The sequence below is a fragment of the Chelonia mydas genome, chromosome 20 (genome assembly GCF_015237465.2).
Source record: "Chelonia mydas isolate rCheMyd1 chromosome 20, rCheMyd1.pri.v2, whole genome shotgun sequence".
Taxonomy (NCBI): domain Eukaryota; kingdom Metazoa; phylum Chordata; order Testudines; family Cheloniidae; genus Chelonia; species Chelonia mydas.
In genome coordinates this window covers 10,485,846-10,512,922 of record NC_051260.2, presented here as the reverse complement: position 1 = coordinate 10,512,922, position 27,077 = coordinate 10,485,846, and the positions used below count along the sequence as shown (strand labels likewise).

The 27,077-nt window shown below is 49.5% G+C and overlaps 1 protein-coding gene across 5 annotated transcripts in view; it reads left to right on the top strand.

Annotated features, from left to right (window-relative positions):
* Positions 1 to 6,684: 6,684 nt before the first annotated feature.
* SMUG1 (single-strand-selective monofunctional uracil-DNA glycosylase 1) overlaps positions 6,685 to 27,077 on the top strand; it is a 35,927-nt gene continuing 15,534 nt past the window's right edge. For 2 of the 5 annotated variants that reach the window (XM_027828128.3, XM_043532926.1), the window contains exons 1-2: positions 6,685 to 6,690; positions 22,296 to 22,336. The gene's annotated coding sequence lies outside the window, so the exon portion shown is untranslated. The other 3 variants (XM_037884079.2, XM_007065820.4, XM_043532925.1) reach the window with 3 other exon arrangements.

The window sequence follows — 27,077 nt, the reverse complement described above, 5'->3', positions numbered from 1 at the left end:
GAAGAGTCCTGTCTTGCCCTCTAGGTCACACATCCCAGGCCCCATCATGGGGCGCCCCTCCCTTCCCAGACACTTTTCAGAGGTGGGTGGTATTGATGGGTCAATATTAACAATTTTCAGCAAAAAATTAGTGAGGGAATATCTTTTATTGGACCAACTTCGGTTGGTGAGCGAGAGCAGCTTTCAAACCATACAGCGCTCTTCTTCAGGTCTGGCTCTGTGTGGCTCAAAAGCTTCTCTCTCTCACCAACAGAAGTTGCTCCAATAAAAGAGATCATCTCCCCAACCTCGCCTCTCTGATGTCCTGGGACCGACATGGACGCAACGACGCTGCACACAGCAAAAAGTTGTCATCCGTCCCCGCCCCTTTGAATATGGCCCGGAAAAAAAAAAGTTTCAATGAACTTTCTCATAAAAATTTCTAAAGTTGTAATGTCCCAACTAGCTGGTTGGAAATCAGGATGAATTTTTCCCCAGGAAAAATTGCACACCCACAAGCACAAAATGATTTAGCAAAATTCCAATTTTTATGGCTACAAAATGCACATGGCAAAAAGGGTGGCAGTGTGGGGGGGACAGAAAAATTAGGCCAGTTTTCTAATTTCTTGCACTTGTAGCGATCTCAGGTTAGGGGGAGACAGTTGTTTTCTTAGCTGACACACTGGGAACTGAACCAGGACTTTCAGCCCTAAAAGCTGGAGCGGCGACAGCTTAAGTTAAAAAGCAAAGGCTCCACCTCTGGGACCATAATGGCTCATCATCTCTGTGGCGTGACACAGAGGGGGCCCTGTAACACTCGCTGGTGAATTACATGGGTCAAAACTGACTAGAGAATTTTTGGGTGCCCACCCTGAGACCCTTGAAAGAGGCCTGGTTTTTCACAGGGTGGGTGCCCAGCACATTCTGCAAACTGGGCCCTTTAAGGGGTCTCAAATTGCACACTCCAGAAATGAAGGCACCCAGCATCGCCTGCCACAGATGAAAATCTCAGCCACGGCAGCCATGTTCTTAATATCAAAAAACCAGGACACATTTGTGCTGACATTTGTGAATAGTGAATAGACACAGAATAGTGCTGCAAACGGCAAAACACCCTTCACTTTTCAACTTGCACTCGTGTCACTGCAATTGGCCTCCAAGACCACGGTGTACTGAAAACTGTGTTAAAATTACACGCCATAAATTCCAAAGGATTTCCTTGGCCTGCTTGCCGGCTTGGGGCTCACTAGGGAAGTGTGAGATCTGGGTCTTCAAAGCACTAGTCTGAAAAGAGCCAGCCTAGAGCAAGTTGTGTCTCTTTGCCTCTGGGAGCAGCCTGCTTTGTCTCTCTCTGCTTTTGATTCTTGTGTGTTAAGGTTCTGGATTCTAAAAATTAAATAGCGTTATCTCCAGCAAGAGTTATTTTATGTTTTTATCTAACTTCGCTGTGCATGAACATAACATATACATAGTGACGGGTATAATTCTTAAAGGGGAGGGTTTTTTCCAGTCATGTGAGTTTACCACAAAATCCTGAATAACTGTAGTTAGGCTGAAAGATGTTAACAGCAGTGTAACCTAGTGGCTAGAGCACTGCACTGGCACTCAGAAGACCAGCGTTGTCTGCCATTGGTCGACTGGCTGTCCATGGGCAAGTCACTTGTCTGCTCCGTGCCTCAATTTCCCCAATTATAAAATGTTACTAGCCTCCTCTGTAAATAACTGTAGTAAAGTGCTTTGAGATCTATGGATGGCAAACCCTAGATAAGAGCTAGGCATTGTTATTATTAATCGCTGAGGGCAAAAGAACAGCTTTATTAGCACCTGAGTTCATCTGTTTTTCTTCTTCACTCCAGACACTGTTCATCGCACAGAACCCTCCTTCCATCATATGCTTGGCTCCTGGTAAGCCCAGAGCAAATTGGGCTCGGTGCAATGATACATCTCGGACAAAAATTGTGTGCCTTGGAAAGATCCAAATGTTCTGTCCAATGGACTGAAAAATCAGAACATTTTGTGTGTCCTCAAAAACGTTCCCAGGACATCAGATGAAAAACTGGGACTGGCCAGTAAAATGGGGATGTCTGGTCTTTTTGGGCCAGTTCCCCAAGTGCAATCATTTGCACCAGTGCAAAGTGAGTGTGAAACACAACTGTTGTGATCTAGTAGGATTCTACTCTGGTGTGCATGACAAACAAGGTGCAGCACGATGGGGAATCTGACCCTTAATCTTAGCTGGCAGGAGGCGCAGGGTTTCCAGGCGGTTTTGAGCTGTCTCTCTGAAGAAGTTTATGATGTCCCAGTCTCAGTTGCCTGTGCATCCCGTGCGTGTGCAAGGACTTCTCCCCATGTGACATTAACATTTGCTTTTCACTGACATTGCGGGAGCTTTGGGACACCGGAGCGCCCCGGGATTGGGAGGATGCTCTGGAATGGTGCGCAGGGCTGGCTCAACGGCGACGCTGACTAGTAATTCGATAGCGATCTGATCAAATCACCACCGACCACCTTGTAACTGCCATTTCGATCGACCGAGCCAACGGAACCTGCCACCTCCCAGTGCCTGGCCCATATTGTGGCTGTGTGGGTAACTCGGAAGGGGTTGGATCCCAGCAGCTGGGGCCACCCAGCCCAACTGACTGCCAAGATCCACAGGTGGTGCTTTGCCCTTGCTCCTCAAGACTTTGCTTGCCTCCTGCATCTCAGTGCGGGTGGGTTGTTGCCCCTAAGGCTCGAGTCAGGAAAGTAGCTTGAGCAAGTAGTTCTAAAGCTAGTTTCTGGCCAAGGGAGCCACTGCTATGGCCCCCGTGTACTCCCCTTCCCAATGGAGCCCCAGGTGAGGCCAAGAGATGGGGTTTCCAGCTGGGAAGAGTCACAAGATCCTGCTGGGACGGGAGCAGTCAAGCTGATTTCTTAATATCTGGGTGAGGCAGAGAACGGTTATCCTCATTGTATAGATGAAGAAACTGAGCCAATTCCTCTATGACTCAGTGTTCAGTGCTCTGAGGTTTTGGGAATCCATAGGATGCATGACCTGGCACGCACTAAACATTGTCTCTGGGAAGGGCCGCTTGTCTTGCTTCCCAGGACCTCCTGAATTGGGCAGGGAGGCCTTTGGCAGTGTTAAGTCTCATCAGAAGATCATTCTACTCTCCAAGAAGATGCATCTCCTTCCCCTTGCAACCCCCGCACACTCAAGAGCCTGGAAGAGGCCTAGAGAAAAGCCTGGAAGAGTCTGGCAGGGGTGATAGAAACCAGGCAGATTGGGGCGGGACACAAAACATATCACAGCAAGCCTGAGGAGGAGTTCCCTGACATTTGCCAGGAGAATCATCGAGCTGGCCAACTGTCCATCGTGAAGCCAAGAATAGGACAGCAGCCCTGAGTGTGGGGGTGGGGGCTGGTAGAATAAGCATGGGGATTTAGGAAGCCTGAATTCCCCATCCTGCTGTAAACTCACTCAGTGGCCCTGGGCACATTGGTTTACTCCTCAATCAGGCTTCCATCCATTGTGAAAATAGCGGTAAACCACCTGCCTCCCTGCAGGGCTGGTCTCAACACCTGGATGGTGTTTTGAAGCTATAAAGGAATGCAAAAATGCCTGTCACTGTTATTTTCTGATCAGCGGTTTGTCCACAACCCAAGCAGATTTCACCTTTGTTATTATTATTTGCAGTGCAGCAGTTCCTGGGAGCCCCAGTCCTGGACCAGGACCCCATCGTGTCAGGTGCTGTACATTATTTATTAGGTACTGGGACAGGGACACTCACCTCTTGAAGGTGCCTCTGTTGGCTGGGTGTGATGGTGCAAGCTCTCCTGCCCAGGTGCCCCCTGTAAGTTGTTGACCTCACTAAGTGGCTCTTCAGTGGCTCAGGTCACACCCTCTAAAATGGATGAACCCCTTCCGGGGGTAGGAAAGAGTTCAACACAGTCTGCCTTCACCAGGGTCTTCAACCCCATCTCTGGACCCCTTTAAGTGCTGCCCTTCACTTTGGCTTCCCAACAGAGCCTTGTCCCCTTCTTGGGTCTTAGACCACTGCACTAGTCAGCCGGTGGGTGGGGGGAGGTACAACCCAGGCCGGCCCACTACTATGGGTCCCAACCCAGGGTCCCTACATACAGCAGCCACATGCAGTTTCCTTCAGTTTGCTGCTGCTCTTCTTTGGGCCCTTTCCCACGTAGCCTCTTTCTCTTCACCCTGCCCTCTGGGCTGAAGTTCTCAAATCCTCTTCCTCCTTGCTGAATGCACGTACCACCAGAACCCACCTTCTGGGTCTCTTATTGAGCTCCTGTGACCAGCAATAAGCCCCCTTCCTTGCTCCTCTAGTCCCAGCCAGGAACTGACCTGGTGAGGCCATGCACCTCCTTTTAGAGGAGCCTGCTGGGCTCCGATTGGCTGCTTCCACAAGGCCTCTCTAGGCAGGCCTGGAGGACCCACCTTCACTGTTCCTTCCTGGAGCAGGGTGTGGTAGGGCTGTGGGGCCTCCAGCAGGGGGCCTCAGAGGCCCTAGTAGACCCCTTCACATACTCCCCTGCCCCTCCCGCCCGCCCGCCGCAGAAATAATTAGGGGTAAGTCTTCTTCCCAAGAACAGAGTCCCCCCCTATGGGAAAGGATGTCTGTGTTCCCATGTCGGGACCCTGGGCGGTGCCTTATTGTAAAGGCAAAAGGTTGTAGCGCCAGATACCACCATGTAATCCACAGGCTGGTGTCTTTCATTGCTTGCATCCAATTCATAGAATATCAGGGTTGGAAGGGACCTCAGGAGGTCATCTAGTCCAACCCCCTTGCTCAAAGCAGGACCAATCCCCAGTTTTTGACCCAGATCCCTAAATGGCCCCCTTGAGGTTTGAACTCACAACCCTGAGTTTAGCAGGTCATGCTCAACCACTGAACTATCCCTCCCCACAGTTCAAGGGAGTATGGTTCATTAATAGTTCGAATGGGACTCCTAGGAGATAATAGCGCAATGCCACCATGGCCCAGCGACTAGCAAAGCATTCCCTTTCTGTGGGGCAGTACCTGCTTTTGCATTGCTGGAGCTTCCGGCGCAAGCAGAGGATTGGGTGCTCTGTCCCTCGAAAGTCGTGAGACAGTTCAGCCCCCACGTCTATGGTGGAAGCGTCACTGTGTAAAATAGAAGGCAGTGAAAAGCCTCGGCACCAGTTGCTACCCCAAAATGTCTTTTATTTTTTGAAATGCCTCCTGACCCTCCTGTGTCCAGAGTAGAATAGTTGGTGCAGATGTCCTGGTGAGATCTGTCAGTGGTGCGGCTAATGTCCCCAAATGGGGAGTAAACCAAAGCTAACCACTGGCCAGGGCTAAAAAGGTCAACCCTTGTTTTTTTGATTCCGGGACGGGAGTTTTTTCCAGCGCCTCTGTTTTATTTTGCAGGGGCTGTATTCTCCCATTCCCTTCAAGATAGCTCTGCGGTCTCCTGCAGGCCAAATTTACACATTTCTTTGGGTTCACCATTAGCCCAGCCTTCTCCAGTGATTGCAGAACTGCCGTTACGTGCCATAAACGTGATTGCCAATCTTCACTGAAAACCACTACATCGTTCAGATACGCAGCTGTAGATTGCCTGAGGTGACGACGTACATGACCGTTGAAAGGTGGCCGGTGCCTCATGCAATCCAAAGGGCATGGTTAGAAAATGGAACAGCCCTAATGAGGTGGCAAATGCTGTTTTTCCCCAGGAGTCAGCTGTAAGTGTTTATTTGCCAATACCCCTTGGTCAAATCCAGTGTCGTACTATCCTTCGCTTTCCCAAGCCGATTCAAGAGTTCGTTAACTCTTGGCATAAGCGTCAAATTGTGAGGCTGCATTCAAGGCCCGGAAATCCACACAGAACCAGGTTGTGCCATCTGGGCACCAGTACCACTGGACTGCCCCAAGGACATTGGGACTCTTAAATGATGCCCAGTTCTGGCATTGCGTGAACCCCCTGTTATAGTGCTCCTTGGAGTTTCTTTGGAACATGGTAGGTCCTATTTTTGGGCTTTGCAGATGGGTTCACCTGTATGTGATGGACCAGGAGGTGGGTTTGACCTGGCTGAGAGAAGAAGAGATCACCAAAGTATCCAAACAGGTTCCCAGCCTTTTATCGCAGGCGTGGAGGGAAGCTCCCGGCTAGGGTACGTCTGCAGGGCCTAGGCGGTATGGCAGGTCTCGAGCAAAGGCAACGCATGGGGGCGGGGCATGCGGGGTCATGTGCCCCCCCAGTTTACTGCTTGGCTTGTAGTGAGCATGCTTACTTGGACTGAGCATGCTCAGTAACACTGCTGAAGCCGGCTGCCCTCACTCTGTCGCCCCACTATCAGCAGGCACAGGTCGTCTCTGGTCTCGAGGATGTATAAAGAGACACTTCTGTGCTTTCCAAGCCTTTAACAAGTTCACATAGATAATTTGTCTTTCCTTCTTCTTATCCAGGAAATGGGTCTCATAATCCACATTTCCTATTCGTCGTATGACCTTGTAGGGTCCCTGCCACTTGGCCAACAGCTTGCTGTCAGTGCGAGGCACCAACAAGAAGACCCGGTCACCTGGATGGTAGACTCTTTCCTGGGCTCCTTTATTCTAATGTTGGGCCTGGGCTTGTTGAGCCTGCCCCAGATTCTCTCCAGTAAACCTTAACATGCAATTTAGTCGTTCACGTACCTGGACCACGTACTGCACTACATTTGGGGCTCGGGAAGGCTGCTCTTCCCATGTCTCCTTGAGCAGGTCCAGGATCCCCCAGGGTTGCTGGACATAAAGAAATTCAAAAGAGGAAAACCTGTTGATGCCTACGGCAGCTTTCGTCCCACAAACATAAGATACAGCAGGAGTTGGTTCCAATTGCGGGTGTCCGTATTTGCAAACTTTTTCAAGATGCTTTTCAGAGTTCAATTAAATCTCTCCGTTTCGGGGTGGTACATGGAGTTCCTGAGGGATTTAACCTTGAGGAGTGCCCAGACCTCCCTTAACAACCAGGACACAGAGTTTGTCCCTTGGTCTGTGAGGATCTCCGTGGGCACGGCCACCCGAGAGAAAAGCCACAGCAGTTCCTTTGCTACAGTTTGTGCTGTTACCGAGAGCATGAGGATCACCTCTGGGGATCGTGTGACATTGTTAGTAAGTAGCCCTCTTCCTCCTCGCTGAATGCAAGTACCACAGGAACCCAACTTCTAGGTCTCTTCTTGAGTTCTTGTGACCAGCAACGAATCTGGTCAAGCCCTGCAGCTCCTTTTATCTGAGCCTGCTGGGTTCTGATTGGCTGCTTCCACAAGGCCTCTCTAGGCACACCTAAAGGCCCCACCTTCACTGCTCCTTCCTGGGGTGAGGGGATCGGACTGTGGGGCCTCCAGCAGGGAACCTGAAAGGGCCTGGTACACCCCATCACAGGTGTGTTATGGTACTGCCAAGGAGCCCCAGGCATGGAGCTAGAAACTGTACATTATTTATTAAGTGTATAATGGTAGCTCCTAGGAGCCCCAGTCATGGACCAATATCCCATTGTGCTAGGTGCTGCACATTATTTATTAGATGCATTATGGTAGCTCCTAGGCCGTGGTGCTGGGGGCTGCACAAACACAGACCACAGAGATGATCCCTGCTCCAAAGAGCTTCCAGTCTAAATAGACAAGTCCTACCAGGTGGGTAATACAAACAAGTGGGCAGAACCAAAACAGTCCTGCGGTGGAATACAGACTAGCTCTGCACACCACGTTTAACCAGCCAGGACCCACAAGATCTCACCCCTCTCTAGCTGCTAGAGAATGGCAATGTCCTGTCTTACCAAGGTACCGATATGGTCCCGGTTACCGCAGCATCTGAGCCCCTTGCAATCTCCACAGTATTTATCCTCACCACTCCCCGGTGAGGCAAGGCAGGGCTGCCCTCCCCACAGTACAGAGAGGCTACGGGTCCGGCTGGAGGTGTGATTTCCAGCTCAAGGAGATGGGCACACGCGAGCGTGGATCGAGTTGGCACACAGCACTGGCAGCATGTACCTATGATCTCAAATGGGATTGGGCTCAGGGAGCGAACCTGGAGCTGCCGTGTCCACACTGCTATTTTTAGCACCCTGGCTCAAGTGGATCGACCTGAGCTGGGAGTTACACCTCTCGGCTGCAATGCAGGTATACCCTGAGAGACCTGCGTGAGGTCATGCAGCCGCGCCGGTCCTCTGGACTCCAGACTGGGGCCTAACCATTAGGCCATGCTTTCCTGCATGCAGGACTCGAAGGAGACGGCAGAGGTCACATTGTGGATTTCGACAGGGGCTTCCCCCCACACACAAGCGGCGTCACAGGAGGGAACAAAGCGTGAAGCTTGTGCATGAAGCAGAGCATCAGCTGAGCAAAGCTGGCTCGTTGGAGGAGGGAATTTTCCTCTCTTCACCCACCCCTGTAGCTGGGACTGAGCACCATTGTGCAGGAGCATTGTCAGGATTTCCACTCCGCTAAAGAAAACCTGAGTTTGCTGTGCCTGGTGCGGCTGCGCGCCGCAAATTTCCCAGTGAGCGGATTTAAAGCAAACATTGGGCGGACAAATATTCCTTCTTTAGGTTGCCAGGGTTTTACGGTAGGTCCCAGAAGGCCTCAACCCAGGCACTGCAGTCACAGAGTGAGAGACCCTACCTGCCCCACAGTCTAAACAGACAAAGGGTAGGAAGGGAAACTGAGGCACAGGGTGAGGTGGGGAAGTGATTTGTTCAAGGTCACCCAGCAGAGCCAGGAATAGAACCCAGGTGTCCTGAGTCTACTCACTGGGCCACGCTGCCTCTGACAGACATGGTGGGTTTGGCACTCAGCAGAGAATAAATAATGAGCTCATCAAATAACACTAAATAACATTAATGGGAGGACAACATTAGCGGCTTTTTTCAACCTCATCCTTTGTAAGGATGCGGAAGAAGCTGAATACCATGTCCGAAAAGCAAAGCATAGAGGGCTGGGAGCATGTGACTGCCTACATGGGGTGCTGTAGGCTAGGGTTAACTACACACCCGGTGACCATGAGGTCTAGCTCCCACGCCAACTCTTCCCATGACAAGCTGTAATAATGAAGTCTTCCTATTGCATTCACCCATCTTTACAGATAAGATGACTAAGGGCTTGCACCAGATCATATCAAGCAGAGCTAGGAGCAGAACGCAGGTTGCTAATGTAACAGCAAAGTCTCAGTCACGCTGCCTTTCAGAAGGAACATGCCATACCCGGGTGCTTCTGTAACCCCCTTCTCTAACCTCCATGCCGCTCTCTAGGAGCTAGAGCACATATTGAGGCTTGTGACTGCCCTGCTACCTCCAGAGACCTGGTTCTTTACCTCAAGTGGTTCTTGCTTACATGCATCCCAGCGTCACGCCCAGCAGACAACCCAAACAGGGTGGTTGTTACATTTGGCTGCGCTTCTGGAAACCACTAGACAACACTGCTCCCAGAGCCAGGCACAGAGACCAGCAACAATCCCGATGCCCACTGTCCCACCGCCACTGTCTCACAAACTCATGTATGTGTATATTTGTATATTGCATCTTCTCATATGGCCTGATCCAGGAAAAAATAATGGCATGCTGTCCCCTGCCAATTACTGCTGTAGCTAAGCAGCAGACATCTGTCCTCTGGATTTAATGGTTGTGCATTCAGACTCTGCCGTTTGCCCATCGGGCAGCGTGGGAGATGCATTTATAAAAGCCAGACTTAGAACCCTGGAATAATGGGTGGGATGATTTTACCGGAATGAATTTGGATATTCTGCTAATATTGGTTTGTTGCATTTATTATAATAATACCTGAGCTCTTCTCTAGCACCTTTCATCAGTAGATCTCAAAGCACTTTACAAAGTTCAGTATCATCCCCATTTTAGAGATGGGGAAACTGAGGCACGGAGAGGCGAAGTGACTTGCCTAAGGTTACCCAGCATGCCAGTGGCAGAGCCAGGTCTCCTGAGTTCCAGTCCAGTGCTCTGTAATGTTTTTGTTTTGGTTAATGGGCTCTTTCCCTTTAACAAGAGGGTGGGGTAGATATTTGTAGCGCACAGAGTCTTAGGACTGTAGGACTGGAAGGGACCTCGAGACAGAGTCTTCAAAAGGCTAGAACTTGATTTAGTAACCTGATCTTTCCGGAAAACAGACTCATTCTTCAAGGTGGGACATCAGTGCTAGTGGGGACTGGCTACCGCAAGCTGTCACTAAATAATGAGCCATGGACCCTTTCACATGTAGGTCACCAGTTTTTATCCTCCCCAGCACAGCACGGGTTGAAAGTTGTTCCCGTCTAATGGCTGTTTGATGGCCCTGATATGAGATGAGTTTGGTAGGTTCCAGTCTCAGCTCTCACATGACCAGCTCATCACTAGGCTCTGCATTGTACCGTGAGCTCTCTGGGACAGGGATTGTCTCTGGGCAGCGCTTGGCCCGGTGGGGCCCCATTCTCATTTGGAGCCTCGATTAAGAGCTCCAGCAGTAGAGTCTACAACCACATTATTTGTGAGAGCTGGCAACATTGTGATTAGCACACTCACAAGGGCGAGGAGGTCAAAAGTCAGAAGACAGGCCCCAAACAGGATTTAATATTTTTGTAAAAGCTCCTGAGTTGTGGGCCAATTTCATGAGTTTTGGGGGGGTCTGACTCACGATTTTTGAATGTCTGGAGTGAGCAATATTGCACATGCACACACAGGCACATATGCACAAACATGTGCTCACACATATACACATGCATAAACACACAAGTACAAACATACACGCATGAGCACACAGATGAACATGCATGCGCAAACATATGCTAATGCATACATGCACACACAAACACAAACACACAGTAACATGCATGGGCAGGTGTGCACACATGTAAAAGCACACACTAATACATGTACGTGCACACACACAGGCAAACACATGTACCTGCACGCACAAATATATGTGAACACGCACACGCACATACGCACAAACACACAGTCACATGCATGGGCATGCACGCACAAATGCAAAATCACACACTAATAGACGTTTCAGAGTAGCAGCCGTGTTAGTCTGCATTCGCAAAAAGAAAAGGAGGACTTGTGGCACCGTAGAGACTAACCAATTTATTTGAGCATAAGCTTTCGTGAGCTACAGCTCACTTCATCGAATGCATTCAGTGGAAAATACCAGTAATACATGTGGGCACACACATGCACCTGCATACACAAACATCCACGAACGTGCACACGTGGACACTAGCGCACATATGCATGAACACACACTAACATGCATGTGCACGCGTGCAAAACCAAACACTAATATGTGCGTGTGCACGCACGCACACACACACACAGAGGCTCCCTCCCTTGTTCCTCCCTGAGATGCGGCCCTCCCCTTGGAATGAGCCTCTGCATGCCGGGCATTCCAGCCCCACTTCCCTCAATCAAGCGATAGATGGTGCCCTTTGCACAACACACTTTCCCCAGCTCCAACAGGGGACACATCCTTTGGTGCTGAAGCTGAAAACATTAACCCCTTCCTGGACGCTGGCTGGGACAGGGCTGGAGGGGGAGGGGAAGGGGCTGAGCTCCGGCCTCCCTCACAGCTTGCACCGGATTTAGCAACCTCTTGGATCTTTGTCAATCACAAACCTCAGGTTGTTTCAGTGCCGACCCGGCCAGCCGAGCTTTTTCAAGGGCAGAGATTTATTGGGCGTATTTCTGCTGGCGTTTACAAAGGAGCCGATGGTGCCTGAATCCCATTGACTCCTAGCCACTTAGGCCACCTTTGAAAACTCCAGAATTAGACCCTTGCTGCCGGTGATCGGATCCTGGTTTTTACCCTTCGGCTCCGGCACTTTTTGCAAACATTTATTTCTTTAGATGCATTCATGGTGTCTACAGCAACCTGTAGGGGCATTCATAGGCCAGACAGGACCCCTGTGATCACCTGCTGTGACCGCCTGTATAACACAAACCTTAGGACTGCTCTGAATTAATCCCTGTTTGAATTAGAGCAGAGCTTTTTAGAAAATCAGCCCCTCTTGACTTAAAGATTGCCAGCGATGGAGACCCCACCACAGCTCTTGGGAAGTTGTTCCAATGGTTAATTACCCTCCTGGTTCAAAAAATGGCAGTTTGTTTCCAGTCTGAATTTGTCTAACTTAAACTTCCAGTCACTGGCCTGATGATGATGATGTGTTCAGAAGTCCCAGCCGAGCCCAGGGCCCCATCATGCTGGGTGCTGCTCGGTGCCGGACTGTGAAGCAGCTCCTGTCTGAAGAGCTCACGGTGTAAACTGGCCTATTGCAAATTTACAGTTAAAGCAGGACAGGAAATGGCTTTCCTGAGCTGTGAAAATCTTCAAGATATATTAAAACTGGAAAAAGTACAGAGAAGGGCAGCAGAAATGATTAGGGGTATGAAACTGTAAGGGGAGAGATTAAAAAGACTGGGACTGTTTAGCTTAGAAAAGAGATGACTAAGGGGGGATGTATAGAAGTGTATAAAATCATGAATGGCGTGGAGAGAAAACCTTTTGTAGTGGTAAACACCCATTTTTTCATGCTTTGTGTGTATAAAAAGATCTTCTATACTTTCCACAGTATGCATCCGATGAAGTGAGCTGTAGCTCACGAAAGCTTATGCTCAAATAAATTGGTTAGTCTCTAAGGTGCCACAAGTCCTCCTCTTCTTTTTGTGAATACAGACTAACAGGGCTGCTACTCTGAATCACTGGACAATTAATGTTTATTTTCAATAAGTCTTGGAGCATTGGGATGACTCTAGTAATCAGGCTGACACTGATCCTATGCAAGATAATGGAGTGGCTGATATGGGACTCGATTAATAAAGAAATACAGGAGGGTGATGTGATTAATGCAAATCAACATGGGCTTATGGAAAATAGATCCTGTCAAACTTACTTGGTATCTTTTTTTAATGAGATTACCAGTTTGTTTGATAAAGGTAATGGTGCTGATGTAATATACTTAAAATTCAGTAAGGCGTTTGACTTGGTACCGCACAACATTTTGATTAAAAAACTAGAATAATATAAAATTAACAGGGCACACATTAAATGGATTAAAAACTGGCTAACTGATAGGTCTCAAAATGTAACTGAAAATGTGGAATCGTAATCGAGTGGGTCTATTTCCAGTGGAACCCTGCAGAGATCGGTTCGTGGCCCTACACTACTTAATATCTTTATCAATCACCTGGAAAACAATATAAAATCATCGTTGATAAAGTTTGCATATGACACAAAAATAGAGGGTAGGTAAATAATGAAGAGGACAGGTCACTGATTCAGATTAATCTGGATTGCTTGGTAAATGAGGCACTAGCAAACAATATGCATTTTAATACAGCTAAATGTAAAAGTATATATCTAGGAACAAAGAATGTTAGCCATACCTACAAGTTGGGAGACTATCCTGGGAAGCAGTGACTCTGAAAAAGATTTGGGGGTCATGGTGGACAATGAGCTGAACATGAGCTCCCAGTGTAATGCTGTGGCCAAAAGAGCTAATGTGATCCTTGGATGAATAAACAGAGGAATCGAGCAGGGGTACAGATGTTATTTTACCTATTTAATTGGCACTGATGTGACCACTGCTGGAATCCTGTGGTCAGTTCTGGTGCCTCAATTCAAGAAGGAAGTTGATAAACTGGAGAGGGTTCAGAGAAGAGCCACGAGAATGACTAAAGGATTAGAAAACCTGCCTTATAGTGATAGACTCAAGGGCCATGCCTACACTACAAAAGTACTCCAATTTTACAGAAGTCGATTTTTGGGAACAGATTGTATAAAGTCGAGTGCATGCGTCCACCCTAAGCACATTAATTCGGCAGTGTGCGTCCACAGTACCGTGGCAAGCGTTGACATTCTGAGCGGTGCACTGTGGGTAGCTATCCCACAGTCCCCGCTGTCCATTGGAATTCTGGGCTGAGCTCCCAATGCCTGATGGGGTCAAAAATGTGTCGCAGGTGGTTATGGGTAAATGTCATCAGTTAACCCTCCCTCCCTCCGTGAAAACAACGGCAGACAATCATTTCGTGCCCTTTTCCCTGGATTGCCCGAGCAGATGCCATAGCACGGCAAGCATGGAGCCCGTTCAGCTCACCGCAGCAGTTATGACCATTGTAAACACCTCGCACTTTATCGTGCAGTTATGCAAAACCAGCACCTGAAAAACCAGGCGAGGAGGCGACGGCAGCGCGGTGATGAGGACATGAACACAGATTTCTCTAAAACCACGGTCCCCGGCAATTTGGAGATCATGGTGTTACTGGGGCAGGCTCATGCTGTGGAATGCCGATTCTGGGCCCGGGAAACAAGTACAGACTGGTGGGACCGCATAGTGTTGCAGGTTTGGGATGATTCCCAGTGGTTCCGAAACTTTCGCATGCCTAAGGCCACTTTCATGGAACTTTGTGACTTGCTTTCCCCTGCCCTGAAGCGCAAGAATACCAAGATGAGAGCGGCCCTCACAGTTCACAAGCGAGTGGCAATAGCCCTGTGGAAGCTTGCAATGCCAGACAGCTACCGGTCAGTCGGTTATCAGTCTGGAGTGGACAAATCTACTGTGTTGGTTGCTGTGATGCAAGTAGCCAACGCAATCATTGAGCTGCTGCTATCAAACGTAGTGACTCTGGGAAATGTGCAGGTCATACTAGATGGCTTTGCTGAAATGGGATTCCCTAACTGTGGTGGGGCGACAGACGGAATGCATATCCCAATCTGGGGACCGGAGCACTAGGGCAGCCAGTACATAAACCACAAGGGGTACTTTTCAATGGTGCTGCAAGAACTGGTGGATCACAAGGGACGTTTCACCAACATCAACGTGGGATGGCCGGGAAAGATTCATGACACTCGCGTCTTCAGGAATTCTGGTCTGTTTAAATGGCTGCAGGAAGGGACTTTATTTCCAGACTAGAAAATAACTGTTGGGGATGTTGAAATGCCTATCATTATCCCTGGGGACCCAGCCTACCCCTTAAAGCCCTGGCTCATGAACAGGCACCCTGGACAGTAGTAAGGAGCTGTTCAACTATAGGCTGAGCAAGTGCAGAATGGTGGTAGAATGTGCATTTGGACATTTAAAGGGTCGCTGGTGCAGTTTACTGACTCATTCAGACCTCAGAGAAACCAATATTCCCATTGTTATTGCTGCTTGCTGTGTGCTCCACAATCTCTGTGAGAGTAAGGGGAAGACGTTTATGGCGGGGTGGGAGGTTGAGGCAAATCGACTGGTCGCTGAATACTTGCAGCCAGACACCGGGGTGGTTAGAAGAGCATAGCAGGAAGCACTGCGCATCAGAGATGCTTTGAAAACCAGTTTCATGACTGGGCAGGGTACTGTGTGACACTTCTGTTTGTTTCTCCTTGAGGAAAACCCACCCCCTTGGTTGCCTCTAAATTCCCTGTAAGCCACCTGCCCTCCCCGCTTCGATCACAGCTTGCTTGCAAAAGGAAATAAAGTCACTATCGTTTAAAAAACATGTATTCTTTATTAATTGATTATAAAAATAGGAAGATAACTCACAATGTAGCCCGGGTGGGGTGTGGGAGGAGGGTAGGACGGAAGGAAAAGGCCACTTCAAAACTTGTTGAATGACGGCCTTTTGTTGCTTGGGCTGTCCACTGGGGTGGAGTGGTTGGGTGCCCGGAGCCTCCCCCCGCGTGTTCTTGGGTGTCTGGGTGAGGAGGCCATGGAACTTGGGGAGGAGGGAGGGCGGTTAAATAGGGACTGCAGCGGCAGTCTGTGATCCTGCTGCCATTCATGAACCTCCACCGGACGCCAGAGCATGTCCGTTTGATCCGGCAGTAGCCCCAGCGTTGCCTCATGCCTCCTCTGATCTTCCTACACGCTCGTTGGCCGCTTTCCTGTACTCTGCTATTTTGTCCTTCCACACATTCTGCTGAGCTCCGTCAGTGCCGGACGACTGCATGAGCTCAGAGAACATTTCATCACGCGTGCGTTTTTTTCGCTGCCTTATCTGAGATAGCCTTTGGGACGGAGGAGGAGGCTTGAAACATTTGCAGCTGCTAGAGGAAAAAAAGGGAGTGAAGTATTTTAAAAGATACATTTTACAGAACAATTGCTATACTCTTTCATGGTGGACAACACTATTCACATTACATAGCACATGTGATTTTGGTACAAGGTAGCATTTTGCATCTTATATTGAGTACCTGCGACTTTGGTGTTAGCGATCACACACGCAGTGCCAGGCAACAGAATTCGGCTTGCAGGCGGCCATGGTAAGCCATAGTCTTTCGGCTTCTGCAGCCTTCATAACAGCAGCCCCCTCCTCTCCCATATCAAGTAAAGCACGTTGAGTTGGCCATTTAGTGCTGCAGTTTTCCTGTTAACGTGCAGCAGCAGAAACCAAACTAACCCCGCACTGCTCCCCCACATCCAATTCTCTCGGATGATCGCTTTACCCCTCCCCCCACCGCCTGGCTGATATCAGGGAAGATCCCTGCTAGCCAAACGCGAACAGCTCAGCCCAGTAGCGCCCCCCCCCCCACTGCGTGGCTAACTGCGGGGAGGATTTCTTTTCAGCCACAGGCAAACAGCCCAGTAGGAACAGCCACCTCTGAATGTCCCCTTAATTAAATTCCCCTATTTCAACCAGGTTACCATGAATGATATCATTCTCCTGAGGATGACACAGAGAGATAAAGAACGGATGTTGCTTGAATGCCAGCAAACACCGGGACCAAACACTGCCAGGCTTTGTCATGCAATGATACCAGATTACTTGCTGCTAGCATGGCGTGGTAAAGTGTCCTACCATGGGGGACGGAATAAGGCTGCTCTTTCCAGAAACCATCTGCAAAGGCTTTTAGAGTACCTCCAGGAGACCTTCATGGAGATGTCCCTGGAGGATTTGTGCTCCATCCCCAGACATGTTAACAGACTTTTCCAGTAGCTGTACTGGCCACGAATGCATCCCAAGTCCTCAGAGCTACTTAATCATTAAAAAACGCTTGCTTTTATAACATGTATTATATTTTAAAAGGTACACTCACCAGAGGTCCCTTCTCTGGCTTGGTTGGGTTGGGAGAGTATTTCGGTCAGGGTGATAAAAAGATCCTGGCTGTCGGGAGAACAGTGTGCTGTGTGCTCTCCTCAAGCTTGTCCTCCTCCTCATCGTCCCTGTCCTCAAAATCCTCAGGCATGGCGGAGAGTACCCCATCATCGGCGTCCACGGACAGGGGTGGGGTAGTGGTGGCGCTCCCCCTTAGAATTGCATGCAGCTCAGCGTAGAAGCGGCATGTCTGGGGCTCTGTCCCGGAGTTTCCGTTTGATTCTTTGGTTTTCTGGTACGCTTGTCTGAGCTCCTTAAGTTTCACGGGGCACTGTGTTGCATCCCTGCTGTAGCTTCTGTCCCTCATGGCCTTGGAGATTTTTTGAAATGTTTTGGCATTTCGTCTTTTGGAACATAGTTCTGATAGCACGGATTCCTCTCCCCATACAGCAATCAGATCCAGTACCTCCCGTTCGGTCCATGCTGGAGCTCTTTTTCGATTCTGGGACTGCATGGTCACCTGTGCTGATGAGCTCGCCTGGCCAAACAGGAGATGAGATTCAAAAGTTCCTGGGGCTTTTCCTGTACACCTGGACAGTGCATCCAAGTTCAGAGTGCTATCCAGAGCGGTCACAATGGTGCACTATGGGATAGCTCCCGGAGGCCAAAACATTTGAATTGCATCCACACTAACTCTAATTCGAAATGGCGATGTCGATTTCAGCGCTAATCCCCTCATCGGGGAGGAGTACAGAAATCGGTTTTAAGTACCCTTTATGTCGAAAAGAATGGCTTCGTTGTGTGGTTGGGTGCAGGGTTAATTCGATTTAACTCTGCTAAATCCGACATAAACTCGTAGTGTAGACCAGGCCAAGGAGATCAATCTATTTAGTTTAAGAAAGAGATGGTTAAGGGGTGACTTGATCATGGTCTGTAAGTACCTACATGGGAAACAAATATTTAATAATGGGCTCTTCAGTCTAGCAGAGGAAGGTATAACACAATCCAATGGCTGGAAGTTGAAGCTAGACAAATTAATTCTGGAAATAAGGTGCACATTATTAACAGTGAGAGTAATTAGCCATTGGAACAATTTACCAAGAGTCATGGTGGACTCTCCATCACTAACCATTTTTAACTCAAGATGGGATGTTTTTCTAAAAGATCTGTTTTAGGAATTCTTCTGAGGAAGTTCCATGGCCCGTGATATACAGGAGGTCAGCAATGACCACAATGTTCCCTTCTGGCCTAAGATTCTATATGGTGCTCAGCACCATGGTATCTGAACACCTCGAATTCATTATCATTCCCCCATGTGACAGATGGGGAAACTGAGGCACAGCAGCTGACCAGCAGTAGAGCTAGAAATATAATGCAGGTATTGTGATTCCCAGTCCAGGACTCTAGCCACTAGGCCACACTGCCACCCCCACACTGCTGAATGTGCTCTCCACGTCGGCCATTAGCTGTGAGCTACTCCGAGTGAAGATGCCTCCTTCCAGACTTGAGTCTTGCATTCCACTGCTTTGCACAGCCCCTGTCTGGAGAAAGTCCAGAGCAAGCTGCGGGTGTCTGATTCTTTGAAATGTTTGGATCTTTGGTGAGCCCTCGGCCTGGGCCTTTAAACATCATCTCACTGCTAACAACACACACACACGCACAGAGGGGCGGCTGTGGGGAAGGGGACAAGGCCACTGCTCCAACCCAGCTGATAAGTCCTGAGTGTTGACAGAAGCAATAATTAGATCCAGTCATTTCTGCTCATCGTCAGGTCTGGTGTATTTATGCCAGAACTTTTTTTTTTTCTTTCTTTTTTTCTAATCAGAGCAGAACATGGAATGGAAAGAGCCAGCAGTGAGTGAAAGTCCCTGGATTCTTGTCTTCCATTAGAAAGGTGATCAAATGGCAGCCCAGAGCTCTACCCACCCCAACTTGTGGGAATCCAGTTATGTATCAAAGCAGTCGCACCATCAGCCAGTGCAAAGCGAAGCTACAAAACACTTTTCTGTTTTTCAAAATGCTCCTAAATTTCCCACGCGTTCAGCTTTTGGGAGCAACTTCCTCACAGTTGGTCTTTGTCCATTGGTGAATGTTGGAACAAAATCCCTTCAGGCATTTTGGAGCTATGGGGTGAGGGGGAGCTGGGGGCTTGTTCTGTCTTTTTTTTAATCTGGATGGAATTTTCAAAAGTGACTAGCTATTTGTGGTGCCTCTGCATATAGGGGTCTGACTTATTATTATTATTTATTAAATGTATTTTGGTAGTTCCTAAGAGCCCCCATCGCAGTCATGGAGCAGGACCCCATTGTGCTAGGCGTTGTACATTATTTATTAGGGGTATTATGATAGCGCCTAGTAGCTCCAGTCATGGACCACAACCCCATGGCTTTAGGCACTGTATATTATTTATTAGGAGTATTATGGTAGCACCTAGGAGCCCCAGTCATGGAGCAGGGCCCCATTGTGTAGGTGCTCTACAAACACAGAACAAAAAGATAGTCCCTGCCCAGAAGAATTTACAATCTACACTGAGATTAGAGGTGTGCTATGAACCAATGTTTTGGTGACCAAACCCCACTCAAATGGTGGGGGGGGGGGGGATTCATTTGCTTCAGGCTGCCTAGAAACAAAAACATGTCAAATTTTCCAGTGAAATGAAAAAGTCGATTTTTTTTGTTTCAAGTGAAATGATACATTTTTAAATCAAGGTTGGATTTTTTTTTATTTTCAAAAGATCTGCTCTAGCTCAAAAGGAATTAATTTGGGGCAGTTCTCTGGCCTGTGTTATACCCCAAGTCAGACTAGATGGTCACAATGGCCCCTTCTGGCCTTGGAAACTCTGAATCTACAAAGTGACAGGGGCGCATTTTGCCCCCATTCACCTACTTGCTGGTCTAAGTGTGAGATGTAAATCTGCTTCCACCTGTCCTCTGCACAACAAGATCTTGGTGTCCTCAAATAGCTCCCCCCTTTCTTATCCCCCTGCCCTCTCCCTTCTCAAAGCACGTGGAAATGCAGTATTTGTCTGTGGGGAGATCAGGCCGGTTTAAAGCAGACCTAGTGGTAGGGATCATTCATCCATTAGGGTGATTTGTGAATTTTTAACTCCTGTTTTAAATTGGTTTTCACCTAAGGAATAATTAGACTGGGTCATTTTCATGGGATAATTGAATAAGGATCATTCTGCCTGGACTCGGTTCTTTGAACCACAATGAATCTCCCAGGCCCTGGTGAGACTGCCTGCTTTTCCCTGTCTCATTGACTGAAAGGGAAGCATAGATCGTGCATAGGGACTCTGGATTCTGCTGGGTGAGGGTCAAGTGGGATTCAGGGATTCAGATATATCTGAGGCTTCATAAAAAGGAGCAAGAAACTTCATACCAGGGAATTAGGGCCAGATTTTCAAAAAATCTCCAGGCCAAATTTCCAAGCCTTTAGTACCTCTTTCTATTATTTATTACTGTACTATGGTAGCACCTAGGAGCCTCAGTCATGGGCCAGACCCCTTTGTGCCATACAAACACAGAACAACCCTATAATCAGCCACAATCCAGGACAGATAACTCTTGTGATTTTAGCATGAATCTCAAAACATTTGCTGTTTTTCTTCAGGCTTCAGATCATGGAGCCAGATTATTACAAACTTGAAAACATGACCAGTAAAGACTCATAACCCAGAGGAAAAAACAAAAAGAAACAAAACATCCCAACCACCACCACCACAACCGACGAATTATTGCATTATAACACCTCGTAATTTTTAAATCAGTCTCATGATTTGCTGGGGCTGGCCATGATGTATTATTTTTTATTTAGATTTAAAATAATAAAAAGCCAATGCTTTAGCCTCCCTAACACATCCTTGATTGTACAATAAAACACCAGTAGCATTAAAGTTATAATTTAAACAGGAACTCAGACACCAACACCAACACCTCTTTTTAGTTGTGGGAACCATATTCTGAGCCCTCTCTATAAATCATAGCATACACACCTAACTGTATATAGTACACATCTTTTGTGTTTGTGTGTGTGTGTGTATGTGTGTGTGTGGGGTTGTACAGTGTCTGGAACAAGGGGATCCTGTGCTGCTGCAATACAAATGATAGCAATAATATATCCTGTAGGTGGCTTGGAAAAATCTCACCTAGGATGTCTAACATGTCCCCCTTTTTAGTCTTTATGAGATTATAGAGTAACAAATGGAAGGACATTTTCAGTGTGACTGACACCAACTGTTAAAATTAATCATGAATTAATCAGGCCTTGCAAAATCACGAGACTAGCTTTAAAAAGCACAAGATTTTTATCAAAAACAATTGATTTGGGGTTCTTTTTCTTTGCCTTCTGGTTGCTGAGCCTTTAGGCTCACGCCAGGGGTCATGTTTTCGAGCTTTTCTCAGCATAGAATCATACAATCATAGAAGATTAGGGTTGGAAGAGACCTCAGGAGGTCATCTAGTCCAATCCCCTCCTCAAAGCAGGACCAACACCAACTAAATTATCCCAGCTAGGGCTACCACCTCCCTAGGTAACCCATTCCAGTGCTTCACCATCCTCCTAGTGAAATAGTGTTTCCTAATATCCAGCCTAGACCTCCCCCACTGCAACTGCATTATGTGGCATAGAAACTTGCTCTTCTTTCTCATGTAATTCTATGACTTCAGAAGTTGGGTCTTTTAAAAAAGCATCAAACATTGTGAGACTTCTGATTAAATTGTGAGAATGGGCAAAACTGGGTTTTCTTTAAGAAAAAAGTATCTGGTTCTATTGTTCAACTAACTGCCTATGTCCCTATAACACTAACCCACCCACAACCCTGTGTGTCCCTACAACACACACATACAATCCTGTGTCCTTAAAACAAGCACACACACACTTGTATGTGCATATAACCCCCCCGTGTCCTCATAACACACACACAACCGTGTCCTTATAAAACACACACACCTGTGTGTCCCTGTCACACCCACACCCGTGTCCCTATAACACCCCCCCCCCCGCATGTTCCTACAACACACACACAACACCTGTGTCCTTATAACATACCCACCCACCTGTTTGTCCTTATAACACACCCACACACCCCCAGCAGTGTGCCCCCTTAACACACACACGTCAAGTGACGCTGCTGTAGTAGTGAACAAGGCATCCACATGCTTTTGCCCCTCGGAACTACATCTCCCAGCATCCCCCGTGGCTCTCAGGAGCCTGCTGGGAGCTGTAGTGCGAGGGTGGAAGGCCTGCAGCTGAGTGTCAAGGGGGCGTGGAAGGCGGAAGGACTACAACTCCCAGAGACCATGGCGAGGGCACATGGGAAGCTGGTCACTAAGGGGGAGATCCCTGAGCTTGGAGGAGGCAGGTAAGGGGCGGGCGAAGGGGGGCGGCGCTGAGCCCTGGGGCCCGTAGGGTGAGGCCGGAGGGAAGAGCTGGATGCTGCCCCCGGGGAGGGGAGGGGAGGGGAGGAGAGTGAAGAAAGGGAGGTGGGGGAAAGAGAATGCAGCTCCCCCTTTGTCTGCCTCCTCCCCCCTGCCATGGGGGGGCTGGGAGGGGGAGTGAAGCAGGGAGAGGAGGGGGGGAGCAAAGACGGGGGGAGCTGGGGGGAGTGAAGAAGGGGGAGAGAAGGGGGCTGGGAGGGGGAGCGAAGAAGGAGGAAGTGGAGGGGGGAGCTGGGGAGGAGGGAGGAGGCTGGTAGGGGGAATGAAGGAGGAAGCCGTGGGGGTGCTGGGAGGGAGAGAGGGAGCTGGGAGGGGGAGCGAAGAAGGAGGAAGCGGAGGGGGGAGTTGGGAGGCAGGAGCTGGGAGGGGGAATTAAGAAGGGGAGAGAAGGGAGGGAGTTTGTTCTCTTCCCCCCCCCCCCCTTCAGTGGGGGGGTGGAGCACCCTCTCTGGCACCCTCTCTGGCACAGCTCTCTGGAGCTGCCCCTCCCTGAGTGTGATGCCCTGGCCTAGCTTGCAGCCTGGGCCAGGCTCCTTGATGTGACTCACCCGGCTCCCCTCCCGCAAGTCATCCCTGTCTGCATCATTCCTTTTCTCATGGCGTGAACCCAGCATGCTCGGCTTTATCATCAGCATAGAAATCTGGGGGCAGCAAATGGGCAGGAGACCAACGCGCAAAGTGACCTGCAGATAATAGGGGGCAAATTCAGCCTTGAGCCCTGCCCCTGTGGAGCGGGCAGACACACCACAGATACAAAGGAATGTGGGTTTCAAGAGCCCCGACAGCCACACTGCTCCCTCAAGATGAGTTTCTCTTCCTTTTGGCTGCTTGGCCCTGCCCTAGTAGTTTTATATACATAACCAAGTCTCAATCGCTGCACGGACAGCGTGGGATCAGAACCAGAAAGCCTCTCCAAGAGTCTTGGGGAGAGATCCCTGGCATGGAAAAATTTGAGAACTGCCCTACTATGCTCAGCCCAATTCAGTGGGGCCCAGCCAGTGGTACCATCTCTGATTGTTCCGGTGGACACATTGCTAAGTTGACAAGGCCCTGGGCTATTTCCAGGCAGCAAAAAATCAAGATTGTGCAGGGGTTAGAGCGGGGGATTTGGCGCCAGACAACCTGGCTTCCACCGGTTGTGCCTCTGGCCGGCTGTGTGACCTTCGGCAAGACGGTTAGGTCCATGTTTCTGAAATTGGCTGCTGATTTTGGATGCCCAGATTATGACACCTTGGGCCAGCTCTTTGAGAAGAGTGGAGAGCCCACAGCTCCTGTGGATTTCAGCTGAGCCTTTGGCTGCTTAGCCCCTTGTGGTGTAAAATTGGGCACCTGAAATCAAGGGTCTTTGTTTAAAATGTTGGCCATCTGTGAAAGGGAGGCAAAGACTGCACCATAGCTGGGCCAACGGATATAGTTTGACGGGTGAGTATTTTCACAGATAGAAAGTGCCGCATTTGGTTCTCTGTGATGGGACATGATTTGCATGGATGAAAATGTTCATGAGTCCCAAATGTTTCCCCAATTTTAGCTCTGCTACAGATGGAGTTTACAAGATCCTTCCATCTCTGCTCCCTTTGTACAACACGACCCGTGCTGGTTGGGATTCATCCATGCAGTGTCTAGATTGGCCAGAGGTGGTGCCCTAGAGTAACTCGGGGTTCTTCCCCTGCAGCGCTTGGGATAGGGAGTAAGAGGTCAGGGCTGGGTATTGAATTAGAATCTCTAGTGTGTTGCGGTAGGGACTAGCGGAGAATTAAGGGTGGATTTGAACCCAGGGCTGGAAAAGGGATCCAGAGGAGGCCTGCTGCGGATCCAGGCAGCTCCCACTCCTCTCCGTCCCAGCAGCGAGAGTGCAGACACACCCCAAACCAGGTTCCCTCTCAGCCTTAGGTCTGCTGATCCAGCTGCCGTTACAGGGTCCCCATGACAGGCCCTCAGACATTCCGCACTTTGGTGTCGGCCTTGCTCCAGGATGGGGACACACATAATGTAGGCCCTGGAGGCTCTGTGCATGCCCCCGGCCCCTTCCCTGCCCCCGTTTTACTGGTGAAGACCTGGCGTAGTGAGCAGAGCATCCCATTCCACCTACATAGGGGGCTGTAGGATGATGCCAAGGACCCAGGCAAAATGGGGTGCGATGCCATTGACTTAGGGGTGGTGGTGCCATCTGATGCCTTTTGTGATATTGGAGCTCCCAATGGTAGGCAACAGTCTGGCTTTAACCAGGAGTTCTGTTGGGGGGCAGTTTTTACACTCCTCCCTGCTTGCCCCTATGCCTAGGGAATCTTCTTTTCATCTATGCTCCCCAGCCCCCTGACAGAGGGGGAACTTCATCTTCATAGCCCATTAGCAGGGGGTCAAGGACCCAAGGCTCCTTGTGCTGATGGGGTTTGTGATGTGGCTTCCTGTCCCCCCAGGGAACTGAACCAGCAGCTGCCCCGTCGCTCCCCACTGAGCAGCACTCCCATGGTTGTGTCATTGTGGGCCCTGCCTGGGTTTGCACCGGTGACCTGGAGATGAAAGGTTCAGGGACCCATTCCCAGTGCACTCTGTTGGTTTGAGTGGTGCCCCTGTCAGATGTTTAAGGCTGGCCCATCAAGTAATCTGATCTGCTGGTAGCGACCCCTCCGGGCCTGTTTTGCAACCTAGGCCAGGTCAGAGGAGCTGCATTGCAGCCGATGTCAACAGCCCTTAGGCCTTGGACAAACTAGTTTTGCAAAGACTAAGCAGGGCAGAGGCCAGCTGCCTCAGGGGTTGGGGCCTTTGGCAGCTAGGTCAACAGTTCAGATCAGTCCTGTTGAGATGAAGAGCTGTTAGCACTGAATGATGGTGAGTTGGGTAGATCTCAACATTATTTGTATTACAGTACATGTAGACCACCCAAGTATGTTCCCCATTATGCTGGAGGCTGCACGGATCCATGGTGAGATGTCACTGCCCCAAAGAGCTCCTAGCCTGTGGGCACAGAGAAAGGAAGGGACTGGACCTAAGTTGGTGGCATAGCTGGGAATAGAACCCAGGTGTCCTGGATCCCTGGGCAGTGCCCTGCTCTTGGGCCATGCTACCTCAGCCTAGCTTCACTAGACAGATGTACAAGGCATAAAACCCACCATGAAACTTGTCCCCAATTGGGCAGTCCCAGCAGAGCGGCCTTGGCTGGATGGGCCATGGAGACTCAGCCCCCATCCCAGCTGAGATGTGGGAGGGGATTCTGCACTTGTTGCCTTGGCCTGGGTGTTTGGGGGAAGCAGATTCCAGGGGTTATTTGCTGACACCCTATTTTGCACTCTGTAACATGAGCATCCAACCCAGGAGTGCTTTGCTGGCTCAACCAGTCAGGGAAGCTGAACCACACCATGTGATTTGGCTGATCAATCGTAGTCAAACTAGTCCAGCTAGAATATTGAGGGATGGGCTTGCAGGGGACAGAGTGGCACTAAGGAAAATCCAGTTATTTGGAGGAAGCTTTGATTGGCTGGCAGCTGCAGGGAACGAGGCGGAGTTATTCACTGCAACCTATTTGCTCAGCTGCAATCTGAGGATGGGGAAGGGGGGCTGACCTAGCTGTACCTGCTTTGTGAATATCTGGGCAACTTCATTCTCCCGCTGTGTCCATCGGGCCCCTAAATTCACTCAGCTGGGGAAGTGAGCATGCAATCTAGTGATGAAAGCAGGGGACTGGGAGTCAGGACTCCTGGGTTCTATCCCTGGCTGCAGCAGGGGAATGAGGTCTAGTGGGTGGGCGGGCTGGCTGGGAGTCAGGTGAAGATCCAGTTAATGGATTTTCCACGATGATGTAGCTCAGGTGCGAGCCAGCACCTGGGAGCCACCGATTTAGGAGAGGTGGCCTGAGCTTTCTGCAGTGTGGCTACTTTTCTGATTTATTTATTGCTGTAGCACCTGGGAGCCCCAGTCACGGGCCGGGAGCCCCTGCACTAGGCGCTGTGCGAACAGAACAATAAAATGTTCTCTGCCCCAAGGAGCTGCCCATCTAAGTAGTAGGCAAGAGTCACCAAGTGCAGATGGACGGGGATCCCACAGAAGAAAATAGCGAGACTCTCATGCGCTGCTCATCCTGTGGTGGGATCCGAAAGCTGCATGCAGGAATTAGTGGGTGAGATTGGCTGATGCTACAGAGGAGGGTAGAGTTTCAGGCCAGAAGGGTCCATTAGAGCCTCTCTGTCACAGGCCATTCAATGTCACCAGTGACTCCTGTTTTGAGCCCAATGGCAATAGGTAGATGAAACCGTTTTTGTCCTCAGGGGATGTGTGGCCATGAAAGTGCGGGGCACTTGGCCAAGCTGCGACGCTCGCTGCCCTGTGGCAGTGTCCACCCGGGACGTTCCTGTGCGGCAAGCTGGGGCGCTGGAGATTCACACCCTGGCTGGCCGTGCAGTAAGTCGCCAAGTAGACAGATCCTAAATCCTTGTGCACCACAGGCAGAGAACGGGGGAGACTGAAATGCCACTGATGCCCGAGGCCCCTGTAGTGGCAGGGAGCTGATTTGGTGGGATATGCCCAGATGATCCCAACAGGTGATCCATGCCCCATGCTGCAAAGCAAGGTGAACCCCCCCAAGGTCCCAACCAATCTGAGCGGGGGTGGGTGGGAATTCCTTCCTGACACCCCATCAATAATGGTCCCTTCTGGCCTTCAAATCTATGA